An 8,789-nucleotide genomic window follows, 5' to 3' on the forward strand; every position below is an offset into this window, starting at 1 on the left:
ATTTACTCTTTTCCAATTTTTTGCCTATTTATTAGCTGACATAAGCTGTTTACATGGCACTTTTCATTTTAATGGTCTCTAGGTTTCTCCAAATCTAACCTAACATAAAATACAGATTCAACCATGCTTTTCTCCATTAGTTAAAATAAACTAAAAATGCCTGAGCATGGATATCCTCTATCTTTATAATCTGGCTACAATCTTTTTTTTTTTTTTCTTATCTGGTCTTCTAAAATTCTCTAAATAATGTTGACTTTTATCAAGTGCAGTGGATGTCTAACCAGAACAGTCACGTTCGAATCACCTGGGAACTTGTTAGAAATGCAAATTCTGAGGCCCCACCCCACATCTTCTGAATCAGCCATCTGGATTTAACAAGCTAGCCAGATGATCTTCACACACACTAAAGTTTGAGAACCACTGCTCTATGAATAACAGTTTATTTGTCATTCTTCCAAATATATCATATCCCTTTAAACCCTCATACCTTGGCTCTAGAAATATTCTATATATGGAATGCTCTTCTACCTGTTTCCAAGTCGCATATTCTTTCTTTATAAATCATTTTAAAAGTAGCCACTTCTTAACACTTCTCCAGTTTTCCCAGGCAGAACTAACTACTACTTTTTCTTCCTTCCAAATTACTTTATTTATTATACCTTCCCTATAGTACAATTTCACTTATAAAGTAGATCTGTTTCTCTTGATAAATTATGAATTCCATGAAATCTCTTGATTGGTTTTACTTAGTAAATGCTAGCAAGAAAAGAGCTGCATTTTACTCAACAATCATAAGTGCTCAGTAAAAAAAAGAATTAAACTAAAAGGAATACATTTACATTTTGTTATTCTTATAACAAATAAGGCATTTTTTAATCTATTGTAAAATAGAGATTCGACTCTGCTTCTATATATAACTTTAGTTTTAAATATTGTTTTCATAGAATATTTTAGTGGAAAAAATGAAAACAATACAAAGATTATAACAATAAGTGTAGCAACTGATTCATAGAAAGGTCAAAAGAGTAAGTTGTGGCACTTCTGCTTTCTGGCCCAGCTAGCACCAACCTTGACTGCCTCTCTCCACTCCTACCTGAGTGCCGTGTGGGCCACACTGCAGGCTGCACTCTGCCTGGAGAAGTTTTCCTCCCAGGTCGTGGAACGACACAACTAGCAGAAAGTGGAAGTCAGGAGTAGCAAAGAGCTCCTGTTACAACCTGTGACCATCAGCAGAGTAAGGCAAAGGTTCTGACTGCAGGCTCTAACAACTCTGTTCTCCTCAGCATTGTTGTGAAACAGGCTGATGAGATTGAGAAGATTTTATGCCACAAGTTCATGCACTTCATGATGATGCAAGCAGAGAACTTCCTTCTCCTTCAAAGGAAACCAGTGGAGGAGTATGACAACAGTTTTCTGATCACTAACTTTCACACAGAGCAGATATACAAACAAAGTTGCTGTTCTTTGTGAGCCATTTCATGGAGGAGTCCAACAAGGAGATCAGCCAGGTGAAGCTTTCGGTCAACACCCAGGCCCGCTTCATGGCCGAAGAGGTCCTCAAAAAATTTTAAACCATCTGGCTGTATCTCATGGCCTTCCACCTCAGTCTCCAACAAACTGATTCACCTCAATCCACAAAATGACTTGTTAGCTAACCATATGGAAGGTTCTAATATTTCTGAATGATAACTATGTAATATTCTGCGAAGGCATCTGCGAGTTTTAATTCTCAAAGCGGCAGCGGAAGAAGCAGAGGAGAACTGGGTTAGGTTGGGCATTAGATATGGGAGGGGAGTGGTGTGCTTGCTAGCTGGCAACAAAGCAGCAGTGGACCTGCCCCAAGGCCATTTGTGCCTGGTCAGGCTGGTTTCTGATGTTCAGCCCCCTGGGATAGGACAGATTTGCTTTTAACTCTGTGCTTATAAAAAAAAAATAAGTTGTAAAGTCTGTAAACTAAAATTCATGGTCCATTAAATTTAAACTGCAAAGACCTCAATGATTCCCAAGATAACCACATCATAAAATAGATATGATTTAGTAAACATAAAATTTATTCCTTCCAGAGTGTTAATTCTAATAGATTTTCTTAAAACTGAAGAAAATTTTATAATAATTTATTAGATAAAAATAACCATTAACGATTCACATGTGTACTTGTTTCTACTATGATTTGTAAGGCATAGATTTCCAGGTTAATAATAAATGAATATCCTAGAAAAATATAAACTGGAAAGTTCATTACTGAATAATTCTATGATCTAATTTTGTAACTAGTTGGCTACTTGACCTTGAATTTGAGACAGTTGAAAAATAATGGTGTCATCACAAACCACAATGATATGAAAAAACTCATTGCCTACAAAAGGCAAACATAGCATTGCCATATTTTGCTCCATATCTATAAAACAATTGTACCACTCACAAAATGCTTTCACATGGCTTAATTTATTTAATTACACGTTAACATTTTTAGCATCAGAAAGTATTATTTTCCCTGTTTTACACATAGGCTGAGTTCAAAGACCTGAGGAATATCTTATGGCTAGTACGTTTATTTATTCACTTGTTTATTCATTACTTTCAAAATATATGGGATGCTACTTGTGAATGAGACATTGTTCTAGATACTGAACATATTCCCAGCAAGCTTAATCCCTGGTAAGGGATACAGGTCATGAGCACACGGTGATGAGCACTCTCACAGGGTGATGCACAGTTTCCTAAGAATGCTAATAGAAGAGACAGGTGATTCAGAGGTGCAAGATCGAAGAAAGCTTCTTAGAAATAGGAGTTATGTAGATAAAGGGATGGTAACAGAAAAAGAGAAGAGATTTTAGATGGAAGAAGCAGCATATGTAGATCTTGGGCTGCCCGTTACAGTAAGTTAGTACCATTGGAACAAACTATGGCACAGGGAATATGAGATGGAGAGATTTAGACCTGAAATATAAATATGGAAATCATCGGCATACAAATGGCATTCGGAATTATGGAGAAATTATATTTCCCAGCCAAAGTGTGTTGAATGAGAACAGAAGCTGTTCAATAATGGACTCTTGGAAAGCACTGCCACTGGATTGCTAGGAGAGAGCTAGATGGCAAGATGTATGGAGAGCAAGAGGAATGATGATAAAAATACCTGGCAAACACTTAAAGAAAGGGATCATCATTGTCAATGCTGTGAACCAAAGAATCACCATGACAATACGAAGACTGGCTAGTGCTCAGATGGGAAGAGAAGGAAGCTGATAAAGAGCTCCTAACCAAAAGATTCTACTTTCCAACTAAGTTGGAGGCAAGACAATCTGTGGAAATTGAGAGTCCCCAGAATGGAGCAAGAGGGCAGAAGGGAGGGAGAGATTGAAAATAGGCACTGTGGAGAATGGTAGCATGAATTTACCACTACATTTAGAAGTAGTGACAACACTGAGGACTCTATTCAGGGTGAAAATCTTGAATTTTTAGTTAATTCAGCATGTGTAGTTGTGTGATTTATCTCCAGTAGGAGACAAAGCAGAGAAGGTGGTCAGTTGGGTTAATTTCAAGTGAGATTTTTTTCCCTAGAGGGTGAAACAGAAGGATAATAGGTTGACAATTTAGATGAAACAGAACCTTAGCTAGGACTAGGGTGAGGCAACTGAGATGCCTCTGGCATAAAATGTGAGGTGTCGTATGAGGCAGGGCTCACTGTTGGAGTCAATTCAAGTGAATTTGGTTGAGGGCGGTGAAAATAAAGGAGGAGGATAACTGTAAAAAAAACCCCAGATGATTATAGTCAGAGAAAGGGGTTTCATGTGATGACTCGAGTTCTATTCCTGCCAAAGATTAAAGGAGAAAATGTTTGAGGTTAAAGATATGAAGGAACTGATTGTGTTGAACTTATAGACCTTAATGTCACTAGAGTTGCTGCAGAAATGGGAAGGAAGAAGCCTGTGAACATAAAGTCTACTTCAGATGAAGACAAGCTCTAGGAAGTCTGTCCATTGAAAAGTGAGAGGCTTCTACCGGATAACAGAATTTCAAGTGAACAGGGACTAAGCATGATAGAGGGGTGCAGCAGCACACAGAAATGGGGTTAATACCATTCCTAACTGAGAGATATGCGGTTGTACTATATTAAAGTGCTTTGAGGGACATGGTGTCACCAAGCGAGCACCAACTGACATAAATCAGGAAAGTAGATGGAATGTGCAGAACAGAGAAGCATATACAATGAAACCGTGGTTCCAAAAATAGTGGGAATGGATGGGGAGCAATGGAAAGATGGATTAGAGAAGATGAGGAGCAAAGTGGTAAGGATTGGAAGGGTATGGAACAGAGTTCCTGACAAGATGGTAATAACATTTTAATGACCAAAGTTAAGAAGTAGATAATTCAATGTAGACATGTATGCTATAGTGGTTTGTATTTGTTTTACCAGGCTTCACGTGAAGCCAGCAAAAGCACAATAACTGGTTCAAAATTATCTAGAACTAGAGAATCAACACTTACCTGTACTTTGGAGATTAGAGTCTGAGACATTGATACTGAGCAGGGGGAAAGAATATCAATTGCCAAATAGCCCTCTGACAGAAGGCTGCAGAATATTACCTAGTTATCATTCAGATATAGTAGAACCTTCTATATTGTTAGCTAACAAGTCATTTTGTGGATTGAGGTGAATCAGCTTGTTGTCAGATATCAGCAGTCATTTTTTCTAATTAGATAAAGTTTGGTCCATTGAACAAAGGTAGGAATTAGGTTTTGAGGCCCTGTGTATTCAAGCGCCCACCTAGTTCCAGTAATAATCTACTTCCTGCATCACTGTTTATAAATAGTCTCTAAACATAGACCTGAAAACAGGGAATCTGATACCTGGGCAGAAGACTAGTCAGGCTGGTGTCTACATAATGTGATGATTAATAAGAGGTATAAGTCCCAGGATTGGAGGCTATCTCTCTGGTTGGCCAGACGCTTTCAGATTTATCTGTTTGCTAGTTTTGCCTAATTTAGCTAGGTTTCCTTATAAATGTGCGCTTATTCTTTCTGTATTTGGGGGAACCTAATATGTGAATTTCTATTTTCTCAAAATCTCACCGGAACTGTTTAAATATAAGAGAAGCCCTTGGAAATGGTAATTAACAATTTTAACATTAGATTAAGTTTTCCTTGAAGTAAATATGGATTAGGGTAGAATAAGATAGAATAGAGTTCTTTGGAATGAATTGACTAGAAAAGAAATCTTAATGATCAAAGCATTAGAAGATAGTTTCTGAAATTTAATTTGTTTTCATCCATATAAAGAAGTGAGGAATTATAAAATGTAATCAACCTGTCAGCTGAGACTCTGGATATACAGACTCTCAGAATATTGTGCTTAAAACATTCTAACTCAGTTTAAAGATTTCTATAGGAGCCACAGATAGGAACCGAAGAAATCTTCATCTATGAAACTTTTCAGATGACTATTTTCCTTATGTAAATGTTTCCATTCTTTTCTTTTAAACTTTTAACCTTTTTATATTTTAAGTGAGACTTTTAACAAATATAGCTAGATTTTTAAAATCTATTTTTACAATCTCCACGTTCTAATTAATGATTTAATCTACTTACGTTATTGTGATTATTGATCTATTTGGATTTGTTTCCACCATTTAGTCGTGCTTTTAATTTATCTTACTTTTTCACGTACTTTTTTAGTTTAATTTTTTTATTTGCTTGCTTGTGTGTTCTGTAACTTATCTGATCTGTTTCTATTGTTATAGTAAATACTTTTTTACCTCATCTATTTCTATTGTTATAGTGAATTCTTTTGAAATTTTAACTGAATCTAAAACAAATTATTTTCACATACCCTTTTCAAATAATCAAAGACTTAAAATACTTTCATTCTGATCTCCATATCTTAATTCTGTTTTTTTTAAATTAATCCGAATAAATTTTCCATTTAATTAGCCAAATAAATTTGGCATTTTTATTTTATTATCTTATACAGGCAACACATGTTTAGATTTACCTATATTGTTCCTTACACTACTTCTTGTTTACTAAATCTTTCCAGGAATTTCTTTTTCTACCAGTGATATAATCTTTAGACATTTCTTAGTTTAGATTTATTGATGATAAATTATTTTAATATTTATTTATCTAAAAATGTATTTCATAGTGAGTTTCTGAAAAAATATATAAATATATGCTAACGGGTATTTTCCCTCAACATATTGGACAGTGGAAGATACTATTCCACTGTTTCCAGGTAGTTGTCAATCTAAATGTCATTTCTAGTTGACGATCTGTTTTTTTCCTCACGGACTGCTTTTGAGATATTTTTTTGGAATTGTCATATTGTAATTTTACAATAATGTGTGTTAGTGTGGATGGATTCCTTTTTTGTTTATACCTTCAGTTTCCTATAGACATGAATTTATCTTTCACTAACTTTGAAAAAATAGTCCAGTCAATTATTTCAACTATTGATTCTCTGCCATTCTGTCCTCTTTGGACATTAAACAAAATGATATTAGATTTTATCATTCTCTCTTTAATATCTATTAAAACCCTTTATGTAGTTTATCTCCTTACCTCTTTTTGCTGCATGCCAGATAATCTATTAAAATTTATCTTACAGTTTTCTAATTTTCTCTTCAGCTATGTTTAATTTACTATTTAACTCACCAGTTGAGTTTTTTTTTTTTAATTTTAAGTTATGTTTCAATTATAATGCTTCTTTATGATTCTTTTTCCAAACTTATGTGGACTTTTTGGTCTCTTACTTCTTGCTCATTTATTAAATTCAAAATGTCATTGATAATTCCTTCATAATAATTTTATAAAATTTTATTTTATACTTTTAGCATGTTATACTTTCATAATTTGCATGTGATGATTTAGAAGATTTTTGGAGATTTAGGTCCATCATTTGTGATTTCTGCTGGTCCCAATCACACTGTCTTGTTTTATTATGTGTGTTGAAAATAATCCATGGGAATCTTGAGGCCTAATTGTGGATATTTTCCTACAGATATGATTTGTATTTGCTTCTGCCAAGAGTAAGGCAATACTATCATCCTGGAGCAATCTAATATCCTAATCTTGGACCTTCTAAAAGGTGTCTGCTTAATGGGAAATATTCAAGTTTATCTTTTCCACCTTAAGGCCAGCAGAAGGTTTAATCCTGGGATCTCATCTCTAAGAAGGAAATGTACCTTCAGACACTCTTGCCCTTCCCTGTTGCTTACTGCTCTTCACTCCCTGCTTATAGCCATCTGTTCAGTTTTGTGGAGTTTTTGTTTGTTTGTTTGTGTTCTTGACTATAAGAGGTTTACTTTATTTTTTACTGAACACAGAAATGCATTCAAAATTCTATATGCAGTAATTTACACACATTATTTTTGAGGGAGGTGCATCAGAATTATCTGGTGAAACTTTGGAATCTGTGCTAGGTCTCAGTGTTCACCATCACTTTTTCTTGTGCACACAAACTATTAACCTCGGATATAAAAACAAGCATACATGTTTGTCGTTTCTGCACACTAATATCTTTTTTTTTTTTTCCACACAGAGGAAAAGACTATATTTTATGGTTTGGAAGATGACATTATTTTCACAGAAGCAGTACACCATACACCAATTATTTTAATTTTAAATTTGGTTTATGATAACAGTTATTTTATTGACTAAACAAATATTAAATTTCATTTAAGTTACAGGCAATGTGCAATATCATTTGACCTCAGGCTGTGTTCATTTAATTAATATAAGTGTTCAACTAAAATTGTAATAATTAAACAAAATACAATGTCAGAGCACTTTTTAATTAGGCAACTGATGAAAAATTTCTCCATCTCAATTCTCAAAACTTAAGCTTAAAAGATGGTGTAACTTGATTTGAAAAATAGGAAATCTTCTGGATTGTTGGACAAGTAAAAAGGAGAGAAAATACACAGAGGTTTGAGCTAATTAAAAAAATTCTATTTCCTGCTCTATGAATTAATGAATAAATATATATTAAATTCAGTAATTTTTTAAGATGAAGCCCACCTCTAATGCCACAGCCCCTCCCCCCAAAAGGAATCACAGATTTAACAGAAAGGAAAGCAATAGAAATATTTTTCTAATTCAATCCTGGCTTAAGTACATAAGATCCTGCCTAGTTCTCTTGCAGCCAGAAAATTACAAGCCTATTAATGCCCTCAATGGACCCAGTTATTTTTATGACCAGTGTTGTTGAAGCAGCATAGGCAGAAAAAAGTGTCTAGTGAAAAATAGCACAATTCAATGCTGCAAATCACTGGAGGGCATGAGGCACTTGATATGTGAGCAGAAATTAAACTCTGCTTCTGTCCTTATTTTTCTACTAATCATTTATCTCAGAGTAAAGATGAAAACTACAGAACTATGAACTAATATTTTGGAAACAACAAGATCTAGTCCTCCGGGTAGAAAATAGAATGGGAGTCTGATTAGTTAAACAGCTTGTAATTCCTTCTTAAGCAAACCTGCTCATTTGTAGAACAGAAAACCAGAAAACTAAATGAGAAATTCTCACTGGGGCACAGACATCAAGATAGGAGATATACCAAAAAAAAAAAAAAAAAAAGAAAGAGAGAGACAGAGAAAGAGAGAGAGACAGAGAGAGACAGAGACAGAGAGGAAGGAAGGAAGGAAGGAAAGAAGGAAGGAAGGAAGGAAGCAGTTGTTATTTTTATTGAGAATGTACTACCACATGTACAAGCAAAATAAAATGATCTACACTTGGTTGTCATCCTATTGTGTGCAAAGTTTATATCATGGAAGGTTGCAGGCCCCAG

The 8,789-nt window shown here is 34.7% G+C and overlaps 1 pseudogene; it reads left to right on the forward strand.

Annotated features, from left to right (window-relative positions):
• Positions 1-1,094: 1,094 nt before the first annotated feature.
• Positions 1,095-1,571, forward strand: LOC105303228 (annotated as a pseudogene).
• The last annotated feature ends 7,218 nt before the right edge of the window (positions 1,572-8,789 follow it).

This window comes from Pteropus vampyrus, unplaced genomic scaffold, assembly GCF_000151845.1.
Source record: "Pteropus vampyrus isolate Shadow unplaced genomic scaffold, Pvam_2.0 Scaffold302, whole genome shotgun sequence".
In the NCBI taxonomy this organism is placed as follows: Eukaryota; Metazoa; Chordata; class Mammalia; order Chiroptera; family Pteropodidae; genus Pteropus; species Pteropus vampyrus.